The 23,644-nt window shown below is 50.9% G+C and overlaps 2 pseudogenes; one reads left to right on the forward strand and one right to left on the reverse strand.

The window, feature by feature from the left end:
* Window positions 1–6,173: 6,173 nt before the first annotated feature.
* LOC131764162 (thimet oligopeptidase-like) lies at window positions 6,174–9,640 on the reverse strand (annotated as a pseudogene).
* A 98-nt stretch (window positions 9,641–9,738) lies between these two features.
* On the forward strand, window positions 9,739–12,089 carry LOC131764163 (serine/arginine-rich splicing factor 3 pseudogene; annotated as a pseudogene).
* The last annotated feature ends 11,555 nt before the right edge of the window (window positions 12,090–23,644 follow it).

The raw sequence follows: 23,644 nt of genomic DNA on the forward strand, positions 1-23,644 counted from the left end.
CCATTATTCAGTATGATTTCTGTTTGAAAAAAGTTTTATATAATTTTTAAATGTTACTTTACATTTACAGTTATTACAAAATTTTGGCTATATTCCCTTCTTCTACAATAAATTCTTGAGCCTATCATATACCCAGTAGTTTATATCTCTCACTTCCTCACCCCTGTATTGCCCCCTCCACCCCCTCCACACTAGCAAACATGAGTTTGTTCTCTATATCTGTGAGTCTCCTTCTTTTTTATTATATTCAGTAGTTTTATGTATTTTTTAGATTCCATATATAGGTGATATCCTACAGTATTTGTTTTTGTTTGACTTATTTCACTTAGCATAATGCCCTCCAAGTCCATCTATTTTGCTGCAAATGGCAAACTTTCATTCTTTTTTATGGCTGCATACTATGCCATTGGTTACATGTACCACATCTTCTTTATCCATTCATCTCTTGATGACACTCAGGTTGCTTCCATATCTTGGCAATTGTCAATACTGCTGCGGCAAACATTGGGGTGCATGTTTCTTTCCAAATTTGTGTTTTTGTTGTTTTTGAATACATACCCAGGAGTGGAGTTACGGGGTCATATGGTAGTCCTATTAGTTTTTTGAGAACTCTCCATACTGTTTTCCACAGTGGCTGCACCAATTTACATTCCTACCAACTGTACCAGCGTTCCCTTTTCTCTACATCCTTGCCCACCCACATTTGTTGTTTGTGCTCTTCTTGATGATGGCCGTTCCGACAGGAGTGAGGTGATACCTCAGTGTAGTTTTGATTTGCATTTCCTTGATGATTAGCAGTGTCGAGCATCTTTTCATGTGCCTGTTGGCCATCTGCATTTCCTCTTTGGAAAAAAATGTCAATTCAGTTCGTCTGCCCATGTTTGAATCAGGTTGTTAGTTTTTTTGATGTTGAGTTTTATGAGCTGTTTTTGTATGTTGGCTATTAATTCCTTATTGGTCCTATCCATTGCAAATATTTTCTCCCAATCAGTAGGTTGTCTTTTCATTTTGTTGATCACTTCCTTTGCTTGCAAAAGGTTTTAAGTTTCATTAGGTCCCATTTGTTTATTTTTGCTTTTATTTCCTTTACTTGAGGAGATGGATCCAAAAAAACATTGCTGTGGTTTATGTCAGAGTGTTCTGCCTATGTTATCTTCTAGGAGTTTTATAGTATCCAGTCTTACATTTAGCTCTTTAATCCATTTGGATTTTATTTTTGTATATGGTGTTAGAGAATGTCCTAATTTCATTCTTTTACATGTGGCTGTCCAGTTTTCCCAGCACCACTTATTGAAGGGACTGTCTTTTCTTCATTGCATAATCTTGCCCTCTTTGTCATATATTGGTATAAGTGCGTGGGTTTACTTCTGGGCTTTCTATCCTGTTCCATTGATGTATATGTCTGGTTTGGTGTCAGGACCATACTGTTTAGATAACTGTAGCTTTGTAGTATAGTCTGGAGTCAGACAGCATGGTTCCTCCAGCTCTGGTCTTCTTTCTCAAGATTGCTTTAACTATTCGGTGTCTTTGGTTCTTCCATACAAATTCAAATTTTTTTTGTTCTACTTCTGTGTAAAGTGCCATTGGCATTTTGATAAGGATTGCACTGAATCTGTAGATTGCCTTGGGTAGTACGGTCATGTTAACAGCATTTATTCTTCCAATCCAAGAACATGGAATATCTTTCCATCTGTTTGTGTTACCTTCAATTTCTTTTATGAGCATCTTATAGTTTTTGGAGTTCAGGTCTTTTGCCTCCTTAGGTAGGTTTTTTCCTAGGTATTTTATTCTTGTTGCTTCAATGGTAAGTGGGATTGTTTCCTTAATTTCTCTTTCTGATAGTTCATTGTTAGTGTATAGAAGCTACACAGAGTTCAGAGTGTTCATTTTGTATCCTGCCACTTTACCAAGTTCATTGTTGAGCTCTAGTAGTTTTCTGTTGGCTCTTTGGGATTTTCTTTGTGTAGTATCATGGCGTCTGCAAATAGGGACAGTTTTACTTCTTCCTTTCCAATTTGGCTTCCTTTTATTTCTTTTCCTTCTCTGATTGCTGCAGCTGGGGCTTCCAAAACTATGTTGAATGTAAGTGGTGAGAGTGGGAATCCTTGTCAGTGTGATTTCTGTGTCGCTATATCCATTTTTTAAAGTCTCCAGCATCACTTAATGTAGTCATCTCCTGTCTAATTAAAGCTCCCTCTTCTGCATTTTCCATGAAGCCATTTGATTGTTTTATCCCTCTCTACTTCTTCTTCTCAGTCTCACTCTTGGGTGTCTCTTGCTTACCCAGTTTCAGTGTAGGTGTTCTTTAGGTTCCCATCCTCAGCATCCACCCCTTTGGACATTTCACAGTTTCTCTGGGTGATCTTATTTCCTGTTCAGGCTTAACTTCCCCCTCAGGGTGATATCTTCTAACAAAGATAACTCTCTCCATACATCAAACTGCCGCCTGGAAAGCTGCATATTTCTCATTGTCCTCAGCATCAGATCTGTGTTCCTTAGCTTAACATATAAGCGCCTTCATGATTGGACTACCTCTTTTGTCTTCCTTCTGGCTACTCCTTCCTGAATGTCTTCTCTAGGCATGTGGAGCAGCTTGTAGTTTCTGATGTTCTATCATTCCTGCCCTGGCCTTTACAGATGCTGCTTCTTTACTTAAGACCCTCCTCTTCTGCTTGCTCTTCAGTGAGCTGACATCCACTTGTTTCCCAGCCTCAGGTTGGGGGCCAGCTTCCCTGGGAGGCCTTCTTTCCCTAACCCTCATCTCTCCTCCCTTGCTTGTTTAGTGCCTCACTACTCTGCTCCCTGACATCCCTGTATCATAAAACTTACTGTCTCCAGCATTAAGCATCTTTTTAGATCGTTTTCCTTCCATAGATTATAAGCCCTTTGAAGGCAGGCTCTGTGTCTCATTCATCCTTATATTCCCTATGACTAGCACAGTGTTGGTACAGAGGAAGTGCTGATTAATGACTCCTGGAACTTTCTCGTCTATTCTCCATCTGAGTCATTACTAGTACCTTGTGGCTACTGGCCACAGATGAAGCTCAGGAAAGCTTTATCATATTAATTCATCATGTAACAGATTAACTGAAAATGTGTTTTCCTCGAGCTTCCTTATTTTCTGTCTGGCAGTCAAGGCTTGTCTTATCATCTCTTCCCTCCTTACATTTAATTATGGCTGAATAGTGGCTTTGGTTCTCCTTTCAGCATCTGGTGTGTTCTAGCTTCCCTGAACATGGTGAGCAAAAGCTGCCTCCCCACAGCACCTCTGGGACCCTCTGACAAGCCAGGTGCATGCCTGGCCCAAGCCAAGATGCCTGGGCTTCCCTGCCGATACCTGAGCTGGGAGGGACATGGCTACTGGGCAGCACAAGACACGGGCTCTCCTCCTTCTGGGCTCTGGTGAGTGTAAGTTTGACTAGAATACAGCTTATCATTTTACCCCTGATTCCCTGTAGTTGACTGATGGTCCATCACGAAAACATTATACCCAGATTGCCAAGCCATTTTACCTTCCCATGGAACCTCACTGCAGATGCATTCTGCTCATCTCGAACATTCATCTTCTCTGGACCTGATTTCAGAGCAATGTGGTTTGTTAGATCCAGTCACAGATCTATGTCAACAACATAGGCTGTCTTATTTTAAGTGACATGTGGTCCGCATTTCTTTTTTCTCCTCCCTTACTTATGGCTGTTAACAATGACTCTTTCTCCACTCTTTTCATGTCCCACTAGACTCTGTTGTGTGTCCTTGCTCTCTTACCTGAAGAGGATACCTCTTATTTTACCAAGAAAGGAAGGTTTCAGACACAAATAAACTTCCTCGTCTTCTTTCTGCTGACTCTGGCTGCCTTCCAATCCATATTCCATGACGCAGACACAACCATCTCCTCTTCAAATCCTTCTGTGACTTTCCATTGATCTTAGGATAAAGACAATCCTCCTCACAGTGGTCTAAAATGTGGAGTCACAGGCTGGCTTCCAGTGGAGAACTGTTGCCGTTCTGTAAGATAAGGAGCTTGCTTCAGAATGTAAGTCATATGTCCACTAGATATACTGTTTAGTTTAACAGGCAAGACTTTCTTGATGAAAGAAACAGTGTATTGACTTGCATTCTAGAGCAAGCTTCTCATCTTGTTGTGCACTGGCACTCTGGGTGCGCTAGTCTGCAGGGCAGGGCATCCCCTGGGCAGGATGGCGTGTGATCTCTGCAGCCTCGTCTTGCACCTCCTTCCTTTCATTCTCAATCATCCAGCCCACAGTGGCCTCCTTTCAGGCCTGCATACTTACAATGGCACATTGCCCATGCTGCTCCTCTGCGTGAAATGTCCTTCTGTTAGTTTGCAACTGATTCATGCCTCCTCATCCTTGTCATCTCTTCTCATGTGTCACTTTGTCAAGAAAGTATCCCCTTATCTACTCAACTCATCATATCCCCCTACCGTAGCTCACATAACACCAGGTACCTCTCGCTTATCGCCTTCATCACATTTCACATCCAGTTTTAGATAGGTGTTTACCATATGGTCCGTGAGGAAGAGATCATGACTGTTTTGCTTCCTCTTGATTCCCAGCGACTAGCACAGTTACTGACAACTTGTGTTAAATGGAGAAATGAATGTATCCAATCAAGGACCAAGCCCTGACAGTTTTTCTTTATAGTGTCTCTCTCTCATACTCCTCCCTTCCATCTGTGTTGCCATTACTCCGGTTTTACCATTTATTATTTTACACCTGGATTATGATGATTGCTTCGGAGAATAGCATGTCTTCCTATCTTCCTCCCTACCACCTCTCTTACACCTCCCAAGGTTCTTGGGTTATGCCTTTGCCCTCTTCCAAACCATCCGTGGCACCCATTGTCAACACAATACAGCCAAACTCTTAAGATTGACATTCAAGACCCTCCATAATTTGGCTTTAATTTCACTTTCTAGACTTAAAAAAAAATAACTGGGTCTAATGATCTCTGCATCTTTGCTCCCTTTCTTATCTACCTATGACATTAATTTTTCTTTTGTAGTCAATCTATTTTACACCTCCTTCTTTGGGAAGACTTCAGTGAGAATCCAAGCAATTTCTGGATCCCTTCTCTCCCCTGAACTTGTAAACAGTTTAACAAGACATAGGTGGAACTGCCATAAGGCATCTACATCTTATCTCCCTCTCTGGTATCTAACCTCCCTGAGAACGGGGGGTACATCTCTGTGTTCTGTGCAGGTCTCAGCACAGTATTATACGCATAGTAAATATTTGGTAAATGAATGAATATGTGAATGAGTCACCATGAGAAGTGTATTCTCTTATTCTTTCTCTCTTTTTCCACTTTCAAGTTTCTTTAGTTAGTTTCCTTAGACAAAAGGGTTCTCTGTAGCTACACAGTGTCCAGGCTCATAGAATGTTGCAAATAGCTGCTAAGAGCATCCCTCCACCACTTTAGAATAGCTTGCTCTCCCTTGCAAGTGGAGAGAGCAGGATTCAATATTTATTCAATGCCTTTGTTCACTTGGCATTTAGAGGCACTAGGGGCATTCGTGCTCTCCACTCAGTGAAATGCCTGTTTTGTTTGTAATTTTCCTTTGTGAAAAACAGCTATCCACAAGATGTTTTGTTCCAATTTTCCATCTTTTTAGATTGATAAAAAGCATTTTAACTATGGAGAAACAGAAAATGAATAGAAAGAACTTTGCATTACATTTAATAAAAGTTTAGGGAGATCTTTGTGGTACATTAGTGAAGTTATTTGGGGAAACTTTAGCCATGTACATTGTGTTGGAGAGGCACCAAGAATTGAAGAATTCTCAAAGTTTGAGTACACAGTTGCCTTACATGTAGGCATGGTGGCAACCATGTATGTAACAGTGATTTTGAGAATGTTCTATTAGTCAGCTCTCTCTGTGATAATGCTTTGGAACAAATCTCCCCCAAACTCAGTTACGTAAGTAAGAATTTATTTTTCTTGGACCTATGGGCTATCTGCAGTGGCTCTCTTTTAGACCTCTAGATGGCTGGTATTGCTCCATGTTTTGGGTCAGTTTGAGGTCTGTCCTACACATCTTACTGTGGAGCCCAACTGTGAGGCTGCAGCTCCCAGGCCCTGTCTTCTCACGAAGTTCACTGAAACCTAAGAGGTGAGCCCCACCACACAAGCCCACTTAAGGCCTCTGCGACTCATTTAAGGCCATCATGTCTGCCCTTGGAATCCTGGGAACCCCCTGAGCTCAGGATGCAGCTTCTGTAGTCCATGGCAACCTGCCGAGAGGGGGCGGGGCTACAGGAAGATGGAGCACCGCCTTCACTGAGGGTGTGCGTGTGGCCATGTCTGCTGTGACTGAACAAAGGGCAGGGGAGCAGGGGGTCCAGGGAAGGGCCCTCAGAGACCGGCAGGCCCAGGTGGGCGGCACAAGCATCTAGGCCCAGGCCAAAGAGCGCCGCCTTGGTCTGCGCGGCAGGCCGGCCTCTCACCTTGCCACTCAGGCTGCCCTCCTACTTGAAGTGTGTGTGGAACGTGTCCGCGGACTACACCTCGCTACCCAGGTAGCCATAGGACTGGGCGTTTGTAGCTTCCTGCCAGGTGGCCAAAGGTCTCAGGCAGGTGGGTCCCTGGGACACACGCGGAGATGCTCCTGCCGGGCCCCCTGGCTGCTCAGTGCCCCTGCCCCAGAGTGGGGGGGGGGGCTCAAAGAAGCCCTGTCTGAGTCCCCTGCCACTAGAGGGAGAATTGGCCCAACACTTCTAGATACCGGGACCTTGCGGGCAATTCTGTGGAGGGACACAAATTAATCTTTGCACACTTTCCGGTGAAGCTCACGAGGGTTCAATCCTAAACCTCTTACAAGGTCAGCTGCCGAGGCTCCGAGGGATGAGTCAGGCCTCGCCCTCCACCATGGGGAGATCTCTGGTTAAAGTGCTCACGAGGGAGTGAATCGTGTGTCTTGCACCGACATGCACGGGCAAACCTCGTCGACGCGTTCCGTCCGGGGTAGGAAGCCCTCTCCTGCCTCTTCCAGGCTCTCCAGAAAGCACGTGCAGGTACGCCCACCGCACCCTCGGACTCTGTGGGCCACAGCGGGAAGGACCAGCCCAGGAACGGGGGCAGGAAGAGGCCAATGGTCAGCGCACCTCGGCCGGAGCCCGTCAGTCGGTCCCCCATCACACACCACCAGCGGATCCTCTTGACGTGGGCAGTAGACTCCAACCGACCGCTAAGGTGGGCCCGGCGTGAGCTTGGCTACCTGGCGTGGCTGGGACCCCCAGGATCTCCTGCCAAAGGTGGGCATTCTGCTGGGCTGGGTCCACAGACGCCTGCATGTGCAGGGCCTGGTCTACCTTGGCCAGCACAATCTGGTGCAGGTTGAAGAGGACTTGGGGGCGGGAGGAAGGGGCCGGGGGGCTGGCACCATGTCCAGGCTGCGCTTTCCAGTTGGGCTGTCCGAGAGCCCCCTTCCCTTCCCTCGGTCCGGCCGCACCTGTGTTGGCCTGCCAGGACTTGATGAGCTTGTCCAACAGCTCCTGGGGGACGGTGCTGCCCGTGTCCCACCGAGACTGGCAGCAGCGCCAGGGCCTCACGGGGCGCGATGCTCCTGGCCCCAGAGCCTTCCCTCTGGTTCTCATCACCGGCTGTCACCACACTTGCATGCAACTTTGCTTTCTTTTCTCTTGTCTTTTTTACATCCCTCAGCCACGCAAAGGGGTGAATGCCTGACACTCGCTGCCATGTGCATGCACCCTGAGAACACGATGCGCAGCGAGAGAAGTCCAACACAAGGACACTCAGGGTGTGACCTCACTGAGAGGAAACGTCCAGAACAGGTAGATCCACAGAGTCAGAGAGTGGGTTCCCGGTTGTCAGGGGCTGGCGAGGGGACGGAGTGATAGCTAAGGGCGTGAGGAACATTTTTGGGGTGATGCAAATGGTCCAAAACAGGGAAGTAGTGACGGCTGCACAGCTCAGTAAACTGTCCCCACGTGCTCCGGTGCAGCCTGTGAGAGCATCGCTCTCAGGACAGAGGCTGACCGCAGGAAGACTGAAGGGGCAGTGTGTCCTGGGCCCAGATGCTCAGCTGGCAGCCCGCCCGTGGGGAAGTCACTGGGACTTGCTTAGCCTCCAGGGAGCCTGGCAGCAGCCCCAGGGCCTCACAGGGCGCGGTGCTCCTGGCCCCACAGCCTTCCCTCTGGTTCTCATCACCGGCTGTCAGCACACTTGCAGGCAATGTTCCTGTCTCTTCTTGTGCCTTTTTTAAAGACAACTCTTGAGTACATGTATTTAACATGGAGGGAACCAGCCCTGACTCCTTGATCTGTCTTCCAGCCTCCAGAGCCTCGAGGACATTCATTTCCATTGTTTATGCACCCAGTGTGTGGGGTTTGATGATGGAAGCTGACACCGAGGGCGTCGCCACGTGCAGGGTGATGTTAGTGAAAGGATCCCATGGTGAGGGACTGCCTGAGGACCATGCACGCCCGGGCCTTCCCCGCCCCCTGCCTGCAGCTCCGTGCCTGGGAGTGGAGCTGGTGTATCGCATGCCCGAAGTCATGGAAGTAGGTCTCCAGGTCATCCTGCTGCAGCAGGGAGGGCGGGTCAGGCGTGGGCTTGGTGAAGTTGGCCACCATGGCCGCTATCGCGATCTGGCAGCTCCCATCTGCTGCAGGCAGCCCGGCTGCAGGCCAAAGCAGACCGCGTGCCCAGACTTCCCTTCCCTGGGGAGGGACGCGGGTGAGGCCCCGCTTCCACAGAGGAGTCCCGGACCACGGCCGACAGGTTCCCGCACGCACGCACCGAGGATAGAGGTCCAGGTAGAACTTGCCGATGGATGACCTTGCCCGAGGTCGCGTCCCAGACTGTGTAGAGGCTCACGTCTTCGTGACACATGTTGGCGCCCTCCTCCAGGTCGAAGGTCAGCCCCAGCAGCTCCTGGGAGATGCCCAGCAGTCCGCGCGTGACCACCTGCATGGGGAAGGACTCATTGAGCAGGTACTGGTCCACGTGGTAGTGCGTCTCCTCCCCCTGGTTCATGTAGTAGGGCAGGTCCCAGGCGTTGATGGGCCCGTCAAAGTGCAGGCCCTGCCTCTGGCACTCGGCCTTCTTTAGCTCCAGGATCACGGCTGCTCCTGCTCCCCAAGGGGCTTCAGCTTCTGGGCCAGCTCATCTGTGGGCGGAGGGTCGAGACTCAGCTATGTCCCTGGGGCTGCCCCCCAGCTGCTCCCGACCCCGCGCCCCTCGAGGCAGAATGAAGGGTCCGGGAAGGCGACCCCCAAGGGCTGACACAGTGGGGTCTCAGGCAGCACCACGTCCAGTCAAGGTCCTCCTGACCCCCATCCCCACTGGGACTTGGCGAGGCGGGTTTACCTAGGAAAGTGGCCACCACCTGGTTTGTCTTGGCCATGTTCATCTCCAGCATGGAGTCGGCATGAGTGCTGAGCCCCAGCAGGTGGGACTTCTGGGCCTGCAGCCTCACCAGCTCCCCGAGGATCGCGCAGTTCTCCTGGAACCCAGAGACGGCTGGTTCCGGGGACCATGGGCCACGCCCTCCCCACGGGCCCCGGACCAGGTCTCTGCAGGCAGGCAGTGCTCTCAGGCCGCTGGTGGGCACAGCCAATCCCCCTCCCTCCTCCTCCTGGCCCGGATTTCTAGACATTTTGGTGCTGTCCTAACACGTGGTCTTTATGAACACAAGTCCTTTTGGAACCAGAAACGGTGTGAACGTGATGGGCTCTAAGGCCAAGGCAGGAAGAAATGAGGCCAGGCTCTCCAGGAGCCACCAAGGGGCCTCCCCAGGCTCAACAATACAAACTCGGCTGCCATGCAGACAGCAGTTCATCCCCACAGCGCCTGAACACCCAGCCCCTGGATGGTGAGACACCTGTTGCTGCAGGTGTCCCGTGGCTGGCTGGTCAGGCTGGGCCCCAGGCGTATGCCACCTTCTCTGGGGCCACCTCTCCGGTTCTGCGGTGGGGTTCTCCTGGGAGCCCCCAGTCACCACAGGACCAACGTGGCCTGTCTGCAGCCCAAGAAGGTTGAGACACAGGACTGTCCCCCGTGCTCCGCGCATCCCCTGCGAGGCCGAGCGAGCACCAGTGGTATCTGCGGGGAAGATGAAGGGCTCAGGCACAGCCCCCATCTACTGAAGATGCTAAACGGGAGAAGCACAGACTGTAGCCACACGCGGTATGGATCAAACACAAGTGTCCTTGCAGGATCCAATGTCTGAATGTCAAGGCCATGCCCGGGCCACAGTGAGAAGGCCCATCCCCCATGCAAGCCACAGAGAGGGGATGGGGGGCCATCTGTGCATCTGAGCTCATCAGGCATCACCCCAGAAGGAGAGGGACAGGGAGAGAGGGAGACAGAGATATGGAGGGAGAGGGAGAGAGGGAGGGAGAGACATCTCTTCCTTCCCTGGAGGTTCTTTAGTGCAGCCAAGGGTGGAAACCACTGCATTTCGGGAGATGGGTCCTCGTGGAAAAGTTAAATAGTAGTTCATGGCATTATCGACACATATTAAAAAGGCCCCAAATCTTGGGGAGTCAGGGAGGGTAGTTGGCAGCTGCCTTGTAAACGAGGAGAGGTGCCTGTGCAGCCAGCCACCCAGGGCCCCACAGACTTCATCTCCCAGCGGTGGTCCCAGGCTGGAAGTCAGCGGGGTGGTCAGGTCATCCAGGCACCAACGTTGACTTCAGGGCTGATCTAAAAGGCACCTGGTGTTTGTTGAAGCAGAAAAAAGAGAAAGCAGTGGGGAGGGGATGGGCGAGGGAGGGAGCCCCCCTCCTCAGCACTTCTCCCTCTCTCCCTCCCTCCCTCCCTCCCTCTACCTCCCTGCCTCTCCCTCTCCCTCTCCCTCCGTCTCTCCCTCTGCCTCTCTCCCTCCCCCTCTCCCTGTCCCTCTCTCCCTTCCTCTCTCCCTCTCCCTCTTTCCCTGTCCATCTCTCCCTCTACTTCTTTCTCTCTCCCTCTCTCCCCTCTTTCTCTCCCTCCCTCTCCTGCTCTCTCTCCCTTTCCCTCCACCTCCTTCCCTTTCCAGAGAGGGAAGGATGTGGAGGGAGAGGGAGAGAGAGCAGGAGAGGGAGGGGGAGAGGGAGGGGAGAGAGGGAGAGGGAAGAGGGAGAGGGAGAGAAAAGAGGGAGAGAAGAGGGAGAGGGAGAGAGGGAGAGGGAGAGGCAGAGAGGGACAGGGAGTGAGGGAGGGAGAGACGGAGGAGAGGAAGCAGGGAGAAAAGAGAGAAAGAATACACCATCTACATTTCTGTCAAATGACACTGGGGATCCTTACACAACCAGGAGAAAATAACACAGCGAGGCACTTTCTCAGCTGGAACCGGAACTGCACACAGGGCCAAACACCACCAGGCTAGCCACACATGTCCAGCTGTGCCCCATCCCCATGAGTCCGGTCACCAGGGCTCTGAGTGTCTGCTCCTGGGAGCTGGGGTTCACCCTCTCGCCCAGGAGGCCGCGCCATTTCAGCAGGGCCCTGGGCTGGACACAAAGGGGGAAAAGCATCCCCACAGGACAGCTTGTGAGAGCAGATTCAGCTGCCAGATTCTGGGAGCCCGGGATCACCCTGTGGCCCGTGAAACCCAGGAGCCACGAGCTTCTTGCATCGTGATTCCTGTACGTTGGATTGTAAAGTTTATGTAGGGAATCTTGGAAACAGTGGTAAGAAGACTGAATTCGAATGAGCTTTAGGCTATTATGGACCACTCTGAATTGTGTGGGTTGCTAGAAACCCTCCCGGCTTCCCTCTTGTTGAATGTGAAGATCCCCGAGATGCAGCTGATGCTGTCCGAGAACTAGATGGGAGAACACTCTGTGGCTGCCGAGTAACAGTGGACCTGTCGAATGGGGAAAAGAGAAGTCGAAATAGTGACCGCCTCTTTCTTGGGGTCATCGCCCTCGAGATGATTATTGGAGGAGGAGTCCTCCACCTCCCACACATCTACAAGATGGAGAAGCGTCTCCCGCAGCCAGAGCAGGTCCCTTTCTAGGTATAGGAGAAGACAGAGGTCACTGTCCCAGGAGAGAATTCACAAGCCGTCCTGAACTTTCTCTAGGTTTCCTAGCCGATCCATGTCAAATGAAAGGAAATAGAAAACCACTTTGCAAGAGGAGTGGTGTACAGGAAATAACTTCATTTGACAGAAGTATGTACAGAAAATTCAAGTTTTGTTTGAGAATTCCGAAGCTTGGTGCACTTTTTTTTTTTTTTTTTTTTTGGTGCACTTTTAAAATGTTTTAGCTGTTCACATTTGTTTGTCTCTTGGGACAGTGACACATAAAGGTGTCATTCTCTAAGGCTTGAAATGGGTCATATTAGGCATATAATATGAAGAATTATTACTTTAAAATGTTCCCTTAAACAAAATTGAATTTGCTTTGAATTTTTCATCTTGCCTAGACTGATAATAAAACTCTAACTCCTGCCCAGCTAAAATGTGATGTTTACTGTTATGGAAAAAACACTGGCAAACATTGAAAAGACTTTCTGTAGCTGGGATGGTATGCAGCTGTAGTTAAGCAAGCAGTCTTTAAAAGGTGCTGTGAACACAAGCCAGCAGGTAAAAATTAAAGCTGCACACTTACCCTAGATTAGAGGCTAAAAAATTCCACTAGTCTTCACACCGGACAAGAGATTGTCCAGTGAGTTTAGAATCTAAGAAGTTCCAAGAAAGTTAGTTTACCTTTGATTTAGGTCATAAGTCCCCTCTGTGATTGCTGTACATGAATACATAGTTCTTTGTAATATTTTTTGGAAATCTTGAGATTATCAAGATACCAATGTCCTGCCAGATTAAGAGTATATTGGAGAGCTGAACTTTGAGTTACTGTGCAATTTTTTTTTTCATGCTGTCATTTGTAATATGTGTTGTGAGAATCCTTGGGATTAAAGTTTTGGTTCCAAAAGAAAAAAAAATGAATCCGCCTGCTAATGCAGGGTACACGGGTTCAAGCCCTGGTCTGGGAGGGTCCCACTTGCTGCAGATCAACTAAGCCCATACGCCACAACTACTGAGCCTAAGCTCTAGATCCTGGGAGCCACAACTACTGAGCCCCCATGCCACAACTACAGAAGCCCGCACGTCTAGAGCCCGTGCTCCGAAACAAAAGAAGCCGCTGCAATGAGAAGCACGTGCCTGCAACGAAGAGGAGACCCCGCTCGCCGCACCTAGAGAAAGCCCGCGTGCATCAATGAAGACCCAACGTGGCCAAAAATAATTAAGTTTTTAAAAAGACCACCATCTGGAAGGCTGGGGGACAGCTCCACGCTCTGCTTCCCGAGGGGGGCCTGCATCCAGGGACTCAGGAGGCGCCCTTGCTCTTGGTGATGTGTCCGGAGGCCCCGGTGCAGGAACAGCACACATGGCATCCACGTAGGGAGGCCGGGCCTGGGGAGCACACGGGGTCTCCCTGGTACTATTCTTACCACTTCCCTACAGGTGTGAAGTTTTCAAAATAAAGCATTCGGGGAAGAGGGCAGAAGCTGAAAAAGCCCCCCAGGCCCTAGCCCTTCAAAACCCCACGCCGGGTCAGGTGCGGGAGGACCCTGTGAGATTAAAGAAACATCATAAGAGCAGGGGGGTGGGGTCTCGAGGGACAAGCCCCTTCGGGGCAGAATCTCGGTAGACAGACCGCCACCTTCCCCTAGGAAGGATCCAGAAACTTGGGACCCAAACACTACGAGCACCTCAGGAGAAGAAGGCCCTCCTGGGAGTCAGGGGTACATGGACGCCTCTCGACCCCCCGCGGGGCCCGCACGCACCCAGCTCCTTGCACGTGAATGGCAGGAAGGTCATGTCTCCATTCAGGTTCTTACGGAAGTCGATGCACGGGAGACTCAGCTTTTTTTTTAATTAAAAAAATTAATTAATATATTTATTTATTTTTGTCTGTCTTGGGTCTTCCTTGCTGCACACCGGCTCTCTAGTTGCGGCGAGCAAGGGATACTCCTCGTTGCGGTTAGCAGGCTTCTCATTTTAGTGGCTTCTCTTGTTGCAGAGCATGGGCTCTAGGCACACGGGCTTCAGCAATTGTGGCACACAGGGTCAGTAATTGTGGCTCACGGGCTCTAGAGCGCAGGATCAGTAGTTGTGGCGCATGGGCTTAGGTGCTCCGTGGCATGTGGGATCTTCCCGGACCTGGGCTCCATCTCATGTCTCCTGCATTGGCAGGCAAATTCTTAACCACTGCGCAAACAGGGAACTCCTCAGCTTCTTCGTGATGCTCTTGATTTTCTGAAGGACAAAGACGGTCCTGAAATCCGGGTGCGGGGGGCGGGTACGAAGGGGGATTCAGAGAGAAGAGGTGGATGACTCAGACGAGAGGAGGGAGATGGGAAAGAAAGGGCCTCGGGTCCTAACTGTTAGGACCCTCCTCAGGAGTTACCCCAAGGTGACGTCCTAAGCTTCAGCCATTTCAACGGAGCTCAGTTTCTGTCCCTTCAGGGTCTATCTGGTTTGCAGAAACAGGTAGAAATGGACCAGCTTGGGGGAGGGAGCGACGTGGGGGCCTCGAGGACCTGCCCAGGCTGCGCCCCCTGCCCAGCCCAGGACTCAGCGCGCCCGGCCCCGCTCCCGCTCCCGGACTGAGCAGACATGCCTGTCAGAGGACAGGAGGGGCGCCTGGGGAGCCTGCCCGCTGGCTCTGCCAGGAGGAGGGGCTCGTCGGGCACGCCTGGCTCAGAAGCAGCCCGAGGGACACCAGGCCTCTGCGGGCAGGAGGCGCCGTGCCGGGCACTGGCCTCCCTGCAGCCTCACGGCCCCACCGGCCACGACTGGGCAGGAGCACAGGGCGCCCTGGGAGGGCGGAGAGGCACTCAGGACCCCGCCCCGCGCCAGCAGGCTGCCTCTCCTGGGCGCCCCCCTCCACGGGCGTCCCCGTGGTCCCTCGGGCCAGTGGTTCTCAGGTGTCAAGGCAGTCTGCGCAGCCCCACGGTCCACACCCTCACCTCCCCCACCTCGAAGCTCCATGTGCCTACCGCTCCGGAGAACTTCGGGGCCCCCGTGCCCGGAACCCACCCTGGATGCCAGAGTCCCACAGTCCTCCGAGTCCCGTTTCCTCCACCACAAGGCACAGCACCGGCCGAAGCGGGACAGCGTTTGAGTTGAGTAACAAGAACTGTCGCTGAGCCCTGGGTCAGGCCTGGTACCCACGTTAACCGCGTCTTTCACTTTCTGATGCAAACCACCCAGCGCAGGGCTGCACCCCAGCCCCTTCTGTACGGGGCTCCCACACTCGGGGCCACCGTACCCCTGCGCTCATCACCCCGGAGAGGCCCGGAGCCCCGGGGTCATTCTAGCCGATCCTGAGCCTGCTCCTTTCTGGGGACGCACACCTCAGGCTCCAGTCACCAGCCACCCCTCCCCTCATTCCTGCCTAACCCTCGTGCTCTTGGCAGGCCCTAGGTGACGTGGCGTGCCCCTGCCCAGAACCACGAGTGACAAGCTCTTTCCTCATCAGCTGGCCTCACTGTTCTCTGTCCTCCACACAAACTGACTCGGTCAGCGTTCACGACCACCTGTGAGGGGGTCCTCGGGTCACGCACGTTGCAGATGGTGGACAGGGACAATGGGGTCCAGTGACCTGCCTCCGGGCACCCAGCCATTTGGAGGCAGAGCTGGGTCTGATCCCGGCCATCAGGATGCGTGTAGCTATGGCGCCCATGCCCCCCACTGAGATGACACCTTTAACCATGGGTGATCACAGTGCCCGCCCCCCTCCCCACCCCATGCGGCTGCCTCCCGGGAGGGGCCGGGCTGCCCATCTCCCGCCTGTCCAGGGTGTTGCAGGGACCCCGTCCTGCTGGACCATGGGTGGGAAGAGCTGAGGGCTCTGGGGTACACTCTGGGGTCAGAGGGGTGTCAGGCAGCTGGGAGGATCTGAAGGGACAGGCCCCGGGTGGGTGGGTGGGCCCACTGGGAACCCGCGCGGCGCAGGGCTCAGCCAAGAGAGGAGGGAGGGGGTGAAGGTGGACACCAGTCTCCCGTCGCCCCCCAGCCTCCGTGCCCAGTGGGAGCCGCGCTGAGAAGTACAGGAGAAACGGGGGGTCTTGGCCTCCAGTCCTGGTACACAGCTCCTAAAGCCACAGGACGGGTTGCATCTTACAGCCCCACTGCCTGCCCACCTCCTGGGGGGAGAGAGGGCCAGGGGTGGCAACGTGAATCAGTTGCCCATGGCCACCGAGGTAATCGTGCTCATGGAACAAAATCTCTCGATAAACACGGGGTTCAGAGAGCTGCGGAGTGGGTGCCTGCAGGGGGCCTGGAAGTCCCGCGCCCCGCCCCACACCTCCCCACCTCCTCCTTTCACCTGGCTGTTCCCTTATAATAGCCCGGTGCTCTAGTCCGTGGACTGGGTGCCTGTGTGCTGGGGGCCGCGTCAGCCAACGAACGGAACTTGGGCTGGGGGCGTGGGAACTCCTGACGTGCGTGACCCGAGGACCCCCTCACAGGTGGTCGTGAACGCTGACCGAGTCGGTTTGTGTGGAGGACAGAGAACAGTGAGGCCAGCTGATGAGGAAAGAGCTTGTCACTCGTGGTTCTGGGCAGGGGCACGCCACGTCACCTAGGGCCTGCCAAGAGCACGAGGGTTAGGCAGGAATGAGGGGAGGGGTGGCTAGTGACTGGAGCCTGAGGTGTGCGTCCCCGGAAAGGAGCAGGCTCAGGATCGGCTAGAATGACCCCGGGGCTCCGGGCCTCTCCGGGGTGATGAGCGCAGGGGTACGGTGGCCCCGAGTGTGGGAGCCCCGTACAGAAGGGGCTGGGGTGCAGCCCTGCGCTGGGTGGTTTGCATCAGAAAGTGAAAGACGCGGTTAACGTGGGTACCAGGCCTGACCCAGGGCTCAGCGACAGTTCTTGTTACTCAACTCAAACGCTGTCCCGCTTCGGCCGGTGCTGTGCCTTGTGGTGGAGGAAACGGGACTCGGAGGACTGTGGGACTCTGGCATCCAGGGTGGGTTCTGGGCACGGGGGCCCCGAAGTTCTCCGGAGCGGTAGGCACATGGAGCTTCGAGGTGGGGGAGGTGAGGGTGTGGACCGTGGGGCTGCGCAGACTGCCTTGACACCTGAGAACCACTGGCCCGAGGGACCACGGGGACGCCCGTGGAGGGGGGCGCCCAGGAGAGGCAGCCTGCTGGCGCGGGGCGGGGTCCTGAGTGCCTCTCCGCCCTCCCCGGGCGCCCTGTGCTCCTGCCCAGTCGTGGCCGGTGGGGCCGTGAGGCTGCAGGGAGGACAGTGCCCGGCACGGCGCCTCCTGCCCGCAGAGGCCCGGTGTCCCTCGGGCTGCTTCTGAGCCAGGCGTGCCCGACGAGCCCCTCCTCCTGGCAGAGCCAGCGGGCAGGCTCCCCAGGCGCCCCTCCTGCCCTCCGACAGGCATGTCTGCTCAGTCCGGGCGCGGGAGCGGGGCCGGGCGCGCTGAGTCCTGGGCTGGGCAGGGGGCGCAGCCTGGGCAGGTCCTCGAGGCCACCACGTCGCTCCCTCCCCCAAGCTGGTCCATTTCTACCTGTTTCTGCAAACCAGATAGACCCTGAAGGGACAGAAACTGAGCTCCGTTGAAATGGCTGAAGCTTAGGACGTCACCTTGGGGTAACTCCTGAGGAGGGTCCTAACAGTTAGGACCCAAGGCCCTTTCTTTCCCATCTCCCTCCTCTCTCTCGTCTGCCTCATCCACCTCTTCTCCCTGAATCCCCCTCCGTGCCCCCCCGCACCCCGCCCCGCACCCTGATTTCACGGCCATCTTCCTCTTTCAGAAAATCAAGAGCATCAAGAGGAAGCTGAGGGGCTTCCCTGGTGGCGCAGTGGTTGAGAGTCCGCCTGCCGATGTAGGGGACACGGGTTCCTGCTCCGGTCCGGGAAGATCCCACATGCCGCAGAGCAGCTAGGCCCCTGAGCCATGGCCGCTGAGCCTGTGTGTCCGGAGCCTGTGCTCTGCAACGGAGAGACCACAACAGCGAGAGCCCAGCGTACCGCAAAAACAAAACAAAACAAAACATGCTTACTGTCATAAGCCACTGAGCTTTGGGGCAGTTTGTCATACAGTGTCTTCACTGCTGTGGGGAAGAGACAGAGCTGCTCAGTGCCCTTTAACCACCACCTGACTATGCCTGCTGGATGAGCACCATTAAGAACAGGCCTGGGGTCAAGGTCAGCTCAATCTCAGCTGACCTCAGCCTTCACAGTGGTCGTCCGATCTTCCACGAGCAGAAGTCACCCACACATTACATGTATGGTCAGTGCACTTAACACTCTGTCCAATCCATTACTTTTACCAGAATGCTTATTTAGCAAATAAGCTTCACAAAGTACAAAGGCATATTACCTATACTTACAGTCCTTCGGTTTGACTTCTGAGTCTCTTCTTCCTAGTGGAGGGAAGGGGGATCCAAAAAAAAAAATAAGACTAATTAACTTTTCCCTATTTGATTTGAATCTTTCTACTAAAGAGTTGAACGGAAATAAAATACCTAAACTGATCCTACAGTCTAGTTGGAATAAAGATTCTCTTCTTTCAAGACAGCACATTTTGCAGACTTTCCTGGTAGTCCAGTGGCTAAGACTCCACATTCCCAATGCTCGGAGCCCAGGTTTGATCACTGGTCGGGCACCTGGATCCACATGCCACAACTAAGAGTTCGCATGCTGCAACTAAAGATCCCGAGTGCCGAAATAAATGAAAAAAAGGGCACTTTTTTTGGTGGGGTAGGTAGGCAGGAAGTTGAAGAACTCTTAGACAGATCCTGCTGTTTAAGAGGGATTTGGGGGCAAAATACTATCACTTGTCATTATTAAGTGTTGACAGCCTCACAGAAAACTTTATCAAAACTAGGAATCTTATAAAGAAATGAAATAGAATGACCCAATCTGGACAAGGGACAACAAATTGCTTTTAGCCGGAATTTAGAGAGCTAAACACGCCTCTCCAGGGAGCAGAAGTCAGTCTCAGGAACTCCACACACTTTGTAAGGAGATCACAAAGGTTGGTGATGTTAACAGAAGAAACACATTGCAGACCTTCCTACTGGAAGAAGGGACCCTGGGAGTCTGGTCACAGACAAGGGATTTCAATCTCACCCTAAAATCCTTCTCTGGAGGGTGGTGGTCAAGCTAGCCCCCTAGAACTTCTTGTTCTCAAACAATTCAACATGTGTCCCAACTGTAACTGCTGCTAACTTTAAATAGGATCAGGGTAGGGATGTGATCAGCTAAAGACTAGTTTCAAGTACCAAATGGTTCAAGAATTATACGTCTTAGTTGATTCCCCATTAGGACAAAATAACAGACACCCATCCTTTAACAGGCTGTCAATAAGGGCCCACACCACCCATTGGAGTTTCTAAGAAACTTCTAATCAATGTCTTCATAAAACCAAAAGGGACCTGATTTTGTTCTACCACATGTGACCGACCAACGTCAGCCCTTTGTCATATGGGGCAGTGCTGTCTAATGGTAAAGCTTCCAGTATAAGACCCCTCAATTCCTTCTCCTACCCCCTCCCATGGGGGTTCAGTGGGTACATCTGTATTTCATAGAACCTGAAACTCTGAGTTTACAAAGGAGCTGGAGGTCTGGGGAAAGCACTGGTCTGATCTCAGTTAAGAATGCAACTTTATACCTGGACGATATTAGAGCACTTTAGCACCTCATGTGTTTGAAGATGAGACCTTCACAAAGACCTCATGGGCAGGACAGGCAGGCAGGAGAGGGGACAGACTGAAGCTCTGTGACTGACTGATCAAGTAGCAGAAGTCCAGCTGATTTCCAGGCCTACTGCTGATTTACTATCACCAGAGCCGCATAACACACCTTCCACATAGAGAGGCAGCAGAAAAATGAGTTTGAAGAGCATTTTAGCTAAATTCAAGGTCTTTTTGATCATTAGTGAAAGTCATTCTGTTCCTACACGCTGCCCACACCCTGACCCCCTTTCCTAGAACCAAATGGTTCTGAGATTAAAGTGGAAGTGACAAACCTGGAGGTGACCAGGCTTTACTTTATCATCTCTTTCTTCTTCTTCCACGTGTGTTCCTGGTCTTACTCTTCCCGGTTCTTCTGCAGGGAGCGGTCCAGCAACTCTGTCAAGCAAAATCACACACCCTAAGGTTGACTTTCACAGACTCCTCCCGTGGAAGCAGTTTTCAAAAGGTCTTCCTTCCTACCCACCCCCCCCAAATCAATCTTCATCTCAGGAGCCCTAAAAGGCACATATTACCTCAACATTTAATATTTAATACAGCCTTTAGATCTAGTTCTGATAACTGCCAGTTGTCCCCAATTCACTCTTGGCAAGAGAATTCTACCTGAATCACAAGGTTAATAATCTGACTGCAAACTCAGCATCCTTAAGCTATCTATGGTCACCCTGGCAACTCACTATAAAGGTCTTCTTTTTAAAAGATTTCAGAAAAGTAATTTCAGTCATCAAGATTACATATTGCACAGAACAAAAAGCTTTATTATTCTTACCATTCTCTGGATGTAACTCTACGTCTCTTTTCCTCCTATGTGGAGAGAAGGGAAAAAGAGAAAAACAATATTTCAAAGGAAGATCAAAACCAAAAGCATGAGTCAAAGTATTAAATAAATACATTTGACGTGGTTAAAAACAGGGGTTGGGGGTATTCTCGGTTTGGGGGAGATCTGGGCAACCTTCAGTCTGGTGTTGATGCCCCACCAACCTCAAAACAAAGAGAGGCCCAGGAGCTGGCCCGGCACATGTCTGCGCACTAGAGGTCATCTAGTGATGCTACGTAAGTCAAAGATCCACCTCATGTCAGGAATTTGTTAATACTAGAAAAAAACCAAAGTAGTAATTTGGGATTCGCATCAGGAAGTGATGATGACAACCTAAACTGGACACCCACTCTTCTCTGATGATACCTTAGGACACTCCTTCCCTACGTTCACAACACTTGCCATTTCCAGGATATCTGTGTTTATGTATTTAAGAGGGATAAAAATATTGTGGTGATGAAACCGATCTATGTCTTGTTTGAGGTGGAGGTGACAAGAATGCATGCGTGCATACACATGACCATACATGCACAGTGAATAAAGTCTGTAGATTATGCTGATGTCCATTTTCTGGTTTTGCTATTACAGTTATGTGAGACGTCACCATTGGAGCAAGTTGGGCAAACGACCCAGAACCCCTCTGCACTATACTATATGGAATTAACCTGTATGTGTATAGATAAAATTCTGCCTCCAGACTGCCTTTAGACTTGAGCTACAACATCAACTCTTCCCTGGGTCTGCCTCTCTTGGCCTGTCCTGAATATTTCAGACTCACCAGCCTGAAGTCATGTGACTCAGTTGCTTAAATTAATCTCATATACACAGACACCACTGGGTCTGTTTCTCTGCAGAACCCTAAGATATATTTTATACAAATATACTACTGTAATATATACATACATATAATCTGAAACTAAACAGAAGAAACTGATGAATGCTCGCCTCTCGAAGGAAGGACAGGACAGAGAGGGGGGAGCACCACCCCTATGCACCAAACAGCCTTTTGTACTGTTTTACCACATGCGTGTATTTAATTCCTTTTTTAAAAAAACATAGTGAGGTCTCAAAACTTTAAATCGACTAAAGTAAGATTCTCTCTCTAGTACTACTTATTTGACCAACACCACCTGGTAACACTGGTGTGGTGCACTGAGCCTTACTCTAGCATATCGGGATAAACCCCGTTTCGACAAGTGTTCATCCTCCAAGTCCCCAAGGCCTCTCACACACTGCCAGTGAAACTGCATCCTGCTTGGGAAAGAGTGCCCCAGTTCATTTCTTTAGAAGCTAGAAGGCTATGTAAGCCCTCCAAAAGGTTAGAGGGCAAAGAACAACTCTAAAACAGGCACATTTGTTAAAAAAAAAAAAAAAAAAAAAAAAAAAAAAGACTTGTCAATATTACAAGCACCACCTTGCTTTCCCTTGTGACACTTCTTAGGAGGTGTCACACAGTGACTTGGACACGCTGTTTCCCTCTGTCTCAGTGTCCCACCTGTGAGTGGGTAGTTGACTAAACTTAATTACAGACATCTGAATAAGGATCATGAACAGTGGCATCTAATTTCCAACAATAAAAACAGGAGAATGAGTATGCCTTTTACAACAGGACATCAAGTCTACCTCAATGATATTGGTAGCCCTGAGTTCAGTGCTTCACACTCAGGGCAATTGTGCCCCCCAGGGGACATCTGGGAAAGTCTGAAGGTGATTTTGGTTGTCACAACTGGGAGGAGAGAGAGGGAATGTTATGGGCATCTAGTGAGTAGAGGTCGGGACATTGCTAAACACTCTACGATGCACAGCCCCCCCCAGCAAAGGTTTATCTGGCCCCAAAAGTCAATGCCCTGGTTGAGAAACCCTGCCTTAGAGCAAACCACAGATACTCATCTTTAGCAGGTAACAGGGCATTTACTACCCACCTGTAAACCTACAGACTTCCCGACTTACATAGCTAATCCTGTGGCAGGACTGAAATAGATAGCGTGTGACCATCTGGTATTATCTAGGTTTGTCCCTCAAGTCACATGGGACAGTGCTAGAGACTGACATTTTCTATATTGGAGGCCTTTGGCAAGCTACCAGTTTTCTAACCTAAAAAGTCTAAGCAGCATTATCACAATACACATAATAACATGACAATTCTGCTTTTATAGAGAAATGAGATGTGGGAAAGGAACTTATCTGACCTCAGAAGCAAATGCTTTGTACATATCACATCTGCTGCTTCGACTGTCAAATCTTGGCAGCTGGAGAGGTAGGAAGGTAGACAGGAGAGAACAGACCAAAGTTATGGGCCTGCTGAGTCCTCGGGTCTAACCATAATACCCTTCATACTGCCCTGGGTCCAGGGATGTGTTCCAACACCCTCTCAGTCACTTAAGGTCCATAGACAGACCAAGTATAAATTCACAATTACCAGCAAGTGTACCAAAAAAAGGCAGAGTTAAGAAACTTAAATGCGAGCCCTACCTGGTCTTTTTCTTCTTCCACAGAATCATCTGATTTTGCTTTTTCAGGGTCTTCCTCAAGTTTCCGTTTGGCAGGGCTGTCACACAAAGTAAAGCCAACTGTTAGCTCAGCCAGACCCTAGACCTCCAGTGGGCATGAAACAACTCATATTCCTCCCTACCAAGAGTACCATCTGTTTGGAAAGATTCAGGGCATGGTCATCTCTTCCCTCCAAGGAGAAGCCCTTTTTGCCAGGACATTCAAAGAGGTTTCTAGGGCTTCCCTGGTGGTGCAGTGGTTGAGAATCAGCCTGCTAATGGAGGGGACACGAGTTCGAGCCCTGGTCTGAGAAGATCCCACATGCCGTGGAGCAACTAGGCCGGTGAGCCACAACTACTGAGCCTGCACATCTGGAGTTTGTGTTCCGCAACAAGAGAGGCCGCGATAGTGAGTGGCCCCCGCTTGCTGCAACTAGAGAAAGCCCTTGCACAGAAATGAAGACCCAACACAACCAAAAGTAAAGTAAAATAAATGAATAAATAAAAGAAATGCATTTCCATTATAAAAAAAGAAGCTTCGAGCTTCATGTTTCTTTGGTTGACAGGTTTAGAATACCATCATTTGGCAAACCTTAGGAAATAATGGATCTAGACTTTGATCAATGGCAGCTAGAATCACCAAAGAGACATT

Source organism: Kogia breviceps, chromosome 10, assembly GCF_026419965.1.
Source record: "Kogia breviceps isolate mKogBre1 chromosome 10, mKogBre1 haplotype 1, whole genome shotgun sequence".
NCBI lineage: Eukaryota > Metazoa > Chordata > Mammalia > Artiodactyla > Physeteridae > Kogia > Kogia breviceps.